This window comes from Mus caroli, unplaced genomic scaffold (assembly GCF_978045245.1).
Source record: "Mus caroli unplaced genomic scaffold, Mus_caroli_1 scaffold_5, whole genome shotgun sequence".
Classification (NCBI taxonomy): domain Eukaryota; kingdom Metazoa; phylum Chordata; class Mammalia; order Rodentia; family Muridae; genus Mus; species Mus caroli.
The window spans coordinates 17,706,552-17,712,166 of record NW_028227260.1 but is presented as its reverse complement, the minus strand read 5'-3'; the positions used below and the strand labels follow the sequence as shown (position 1 = coordinate 17,712,166).

The following is a 5,615-nucleotide window of genomic DNA, read 5'->3' as shown; positions in this document are numbered from 1 at the left end:
TGTTTACCCATTTAAAGGCCTTAGAAGTTGTCAGAACACAGATCTGGGACCAGATCAAAGAAGCTTATGCACCGGGGACTATGGCAGTGCCCCACGGGTTCCAGGTTGGAGATTCGGTCCTTGTCAGACGACATCGCACCAGCACTCTTGAGCCTCGGTGGAAAGGACCATATCTGGTGCTGCTAACCACTCCCACGGCAGTAAAGGTAGACGGAATCGCCGCCTGGATCCACGCCTCCCACGTCAAGAAGGCTCCCAGCCAGGGTAGAGGCAACCATGAAGACAATTGGACGGTGGCAACTACTGACAATCCTCTTAAACTTCGCTTATGTCGCGGGTGCCACCCTAAGCCTAGGGAACCACAACCCTCATGCCCCAATTCAACAGTCTTGGGAAGTGCTTAATGAGAAGGGAAACATTGTATGGGCAATTACTGCAGTCCTTCCCCCTTGGACTTGGTGGCCTGATCTCACACCTGACATCTGTAGGTTAGCAGCAGGATCTCCCAATTGGGACCTCCCCGATCATACTGATCTTGTTAAACCACCCCCTGAACAGCAGTGCGTTCCGGGTGGGATAGGGAACATGTATGGATGTTCAGGGCAGTTCTACCGAGCTAATCTTAGAGCTGCACAGTTCTATGTTTGCCCTGGTCAGGGTCAAAGCAAAAAGCTTCAACAGGAATGTGGAGGGGCATCAGATTATTTTTGTGGTAAATGGACATGTGAAACAACAGGGGAAGCCTACTGGAAGCCTTCCTCTGACTGGGACCTAATCACGGTAAAACGAGGTAGTGGTTATGATAAGCCAAACCAAGGAGAAAGAGATCCCCATAAATATCCAAACGATGGTGAACTCCATTATGTCCTGGATTCAGATGAGGCCGTAGGGGCTTATGGGTGTGCTACTAAAAACAGCCCCCCGGGACCATGCAAGGGTAAATACTGCAACCCCCTACTTATAAGATTCACCGAAAAAGGGAAACAAAGTCGTTTGAGTTGGCTTAAAGGAAATAGGTGGGGTTGGCGCGTATACATTCCATCAAGAGACCCTGGGTTCATTTTCACGATCAGACTAACGGTAAGAGACCTGGCAGTAACACCCATAGGGCCCAACAAAGTCCTTACAGAACAGGGCCCCCCAGTTGCACCGGCTCCCCCACAGGTCCCGGCCGTACCAGCTCCACCAATTCCACAGCTCAACACAGTGGGACCCACCCTAGGGACCAATACTTCCCTCATGAAGCCAACCTTAGTTTCCCCACCGCCCCTAGACACAGAGAGTCGTCTGGTCAGTTTAGTCCAAGGAGCTTTTTTAGTTTTAAATAGGACTAATCCTAATATGACTCAATCATGTTGGTTATGCTATGCCTCTAGGCCCCCTTATTATGAAGGAATTGCTCAGATCAGGACTTATAATACTACTTCAGATCATTCTCAATGCCTTTGGGGGGAAAGCAGAAAGCTGACTCTGGCAGCAGTTTCGGGAAGTGGGCTTTGTTTAGGCCAGGCGCCTCAGGATAAACGACACCTCTGTAATCAGACCCAGAACATCCAGCCTAGCAAAAGTGGTCAGTATCTAGTGCCCCCCATAGACACAGTATGGGCTTGTAATACCGGTCTCACTCCTTGTGTATCTATGTCTGTTTTTAATAGTTCCAAAGATTTCTGCATTTTAGTTCAACTTATTCCTAGACTCCTGTATCATGATGATAGCTCCTTTTTGGACAAGTTTGATCATCGGGTCCGCTGGAAAAGAGAACCCATTACCTTAACTCTGGCAGTACTTTTAGGATTGGGAGTAGCAGCAGGAGTAGGTACAGGTACCGCTGCCTTAATTCAGACCCCCCAATACTATGAAGAATTACGTACAGCTATGGATGTTGATCTTAGAACTATAGAACAATCTATAACTAAATTAGAAGAATCTTTAACTTCCCTGTCTGAAGTAGTGCTGCAAAATAGAAGGGGATTAGACTTATTATTCCTTAAAGAAGGAGGACTTTGTGCTGCCCTAAAAGAAGAATGTTGTTTTTATGTTGACCATTCAGGAGTAATCAAAGATTCTATGGCCAAACTTAGAGAACGCCTAGATATACGTAAAAAAGAAAGAGAAAGCCAACAGGGATGGTTCGAAAGCTGGTTTAATAAGTCCCCTTGGCTCACCACTCTCCTCTCCACCATAGCAGGACCCTTAATTACACTTATGCTTTTGCTCACTTTTGGCCCCTGCATTCTCAATAAGTTAGTAGCTTTTATTAGAGAAAGAATAAATGCAGTACAGGTTATGGTATTAAGGCAACAATATCGGGTCCTCCAGGAGGCCAAAAACTCGCTCTAAGATTAGAGCTACTCACTAGAAGAAGGGGGGAATGAAAGAGGAAAATTACTGAACTCTTCCTGAACTCTTCAACTCAAAGTCCTCTTACCCCTCCCATCTGGAGATTGTTCCCGGAACACTCCTGAACTTCTCACCCCAGAGTACATTCCTGAACTCTTCACCCCAGAGTCCGACCCCCTCCCAAATGAAAACTGTTCCGGGAACATTTTTTAGATAAGGGTCTCCTGGAACAAACCCAGTCCAACCCCTCCCAACTGAGGACTGTGCCAGGAACATTTTTGAGATAAGGGTTTGAACAAACCTTAGAATGTTCCAATAAATCAAGTACATTGCCAAAATATAGGACACGACCCCTTGGTTACGTAAAGTCCCTTGGAATAACCCTTGGCAGAACCCCTTAGTGACGCAAATTTGTACTTTCCCTGCCCTGCTCCCCCCTTGCCTTTCTCCTATAAAAGCCTGTGAAAAATTTGGGCTGGTTGTCGATTCTCCTCTACACCTTGCTTGGTGTATGAGTTTCGACCCCAGAGCTCTGGTTCATGTGCTTGCTTGTTGCTGCTTTATAAAATCTTACTCTCTACATCTTGAGTTCGGTCTCAGTGTCTTCTTGGGTGCGCGGCTGTCCCGAGGCTTGAGTGAGTGTCTGCCCTCCGGGGGTCTTTCACTCTCATTTATTATATTTGGGCATTGAAAAAACAGATGACAAAACACCAGCTTACATGTGATAATACATATTCTTTTTTCTACTATTAATTCCAAGTGTAAAAATATTTAGTAAATAAATACTTACAGTATAGTATTTGAAAGATATATTGGTATGCAAAGAAAACCACTGGTTAAATGGTAATCCTTCCATTGTTATGTATTTCCTGGCTTCTTATACTGTTAATTGAAGTATTTTAAACACTAATACATTGACTACTTATATGCAACTCTATAAGGTAAACAGGTTTTGATATCTTAGTGCTCTTGAAACTGTGACTTTTTGTTTTCCCAGATTCTTTTGTGTCCCTGCATTGACTTTATACTTGTTCAGTATCACGTTAAAATTTAACAGTGTGAAGGAGTTCATATACAAGCTGAGTGGCTTCTTTCGCAGCTTATCAGCTTTCCTGTTTGAAATACTCATTGCAAGCAGCTTATCCTGGCGCCTATGGAAATTTGACAACAATGTTGTGCAGGTTGTGTCCTTTGGATGGTGGGAAGCATGTTACCCTCAACAGTCTAATATCTCTGGGACACTAACCATGATGCTGGTATACACTGCTATTGATTCAACTTGGAACATTTCAACTGAATTTTTGTATGCACTCAACCTGATAGTATGGGCCATTTTGATGAAGCACGTGGTTCTGGATTTTTAGTGCAATGGCCATTAAGATCAGTTTCCAGAAACACCCATTTGTGTAGATGCAGATGTATTGCTACAAGACCTCTGCCTTAATATTGTCTCTTAGCAGCATGTTCACATTTCTTTCTTTGACCTGGAACCACATGGTAGATCTTTATGGACAAACCACTCTTGTTTTTCCACCTGATTTTCCTGTTAAGAAAGAAGCCTTGCGACGTAAACATTTAACAGCTGTGTTGCCAGTAGGACTCTTGATATCCCCCATGTCACTCCTTGGTGAGAGTGCATACTTGTCTCTGAGATATGCTATTTGAAACTACAAAGTCCTATGAAGGTGAAGTGTGATTCCAAAACGGCCCTTCTCAAGGCCTGAAGTTAGAAACACTGCATTTGTAGCATCTATGAGAATGTTCCTTGAGATGTTTCTTATTCCTCCAGGAAACTCATGTAGCCCTCAACTCATTCTTAATAAATGTGTTCTATGTCAAGCATCAATTGATTCTCAGGCGGTGTTTAAGCTTATTTCATCTTTGATACCCCTTAACTTTTTTATTTCTTTATTTTTTTAATATTCCACACTCTACAGGCTATGATAATGGGCTCAGATTTTGCCAACAAGCAGTAATAGGAAAATGTACATCTTTAATACATGCTGCAAAAATAAACAAACAAATGTCAAGTGAAATCACTTCATAAGAAAATTTATGCCTCAACATGGAAAAATAACCATAGTCTGTGTGGAGAAGCTCAGGTCCTAACTAAGACCTTTTTATGAACATTATGGAAATCCACTAATGAAGTACCTTCTTATACATATACACATATACAAAAATTTTAAACAGCATCACAACATCATTGGTTAGATGACTACCAAACTAGACATCTTATGCCTCCAATAAATTTTCAGTTGTCAGGATGGAAAACATTATTTTTATCCATTGATGCATAGGGTTTATAAGCAATATGTTTCCTGAAACAAAACAAGACAAAACAAACAACAACTACCAAAAACACTATAGGCTTTTCCAATGACATTCATAATTCTCTACAATATGATATTGTCACCCTTTTTTGGAGAATAATAATTTTTATATAATTTAACATGGAACACTAGAACTCATGCCAAATACAAGCTTCACACCCTAATGATAAGTATTTGTGTTAATCAATGTTAGACTACTTCTTATCAATTCAATAATGTATGAGGAAACAACATATAAAACATAGTTGAATACCAATGCTAAGAAAAGTACATTTTAATAAAAATAGATTGTGATTTCTTAAGGAAAGAATAGTCAAGGGAACATTGAGGGGATAGAAACTGTCTCTGTATGGCCAAAGTCAGGATTAATAAAAGAATATATTATATCTGGAGAGAGTTCAATAGTTAAGATCACTTACTGTTCTTCCTGAAGACTAGAATGTAGTACCAATACCCACATCACACAGCTTCATAACCCTGAGCATCCGCACTCACAAGCACATACACACATGCAGACAAACACACCTACATATAATTGAAATAATGAAAATATATCTTTAAAGTAAAATAATAGACTTTAATAAAAGACAAAGATCAAAAATATCAGAAACAAATGATGGACAGGGGAAACATGAGGAAAATAAGTTGGATGCAGAAAAAAAATACATAAGGCGAGGTGAAACCTAAAATCCCTGTGAAAGAGCAATCTTATCAAGGAGGCTAGATTGAATAAGGTAGGGCTGACTTTGGTTTGTGAATTTATGTTAGGTTAGTTGTAGCATATGATCAGACCTGATGCATGATTTCTTTGTCTATAATGAGGTCAGGACATGTGTACATGATAGAAGGAGACATATTTTCATGGAGAATTATGCCAGGGGATCCAGCAAGAGTATGGGGTTGAAGCTGGAGAATCATTCATCATCATCAACAAGCCAAATT

The 5,615-nt window shown here is 41.2% G+C and overlaps 1 pseudogene; it reads left to right on the top strand.

Moving 5' to 3' along the window:
- The first annotated feature begins 847 nt into the window (after positions 1-847).
- LOC110288840 (uncharacterized) lies at positions 848-4,064 on the top strand (annotated as a pseudogene).
- The last annotated feature ends 1,551 nt before the right edge of the window (positions 4,065-5,615 follow it).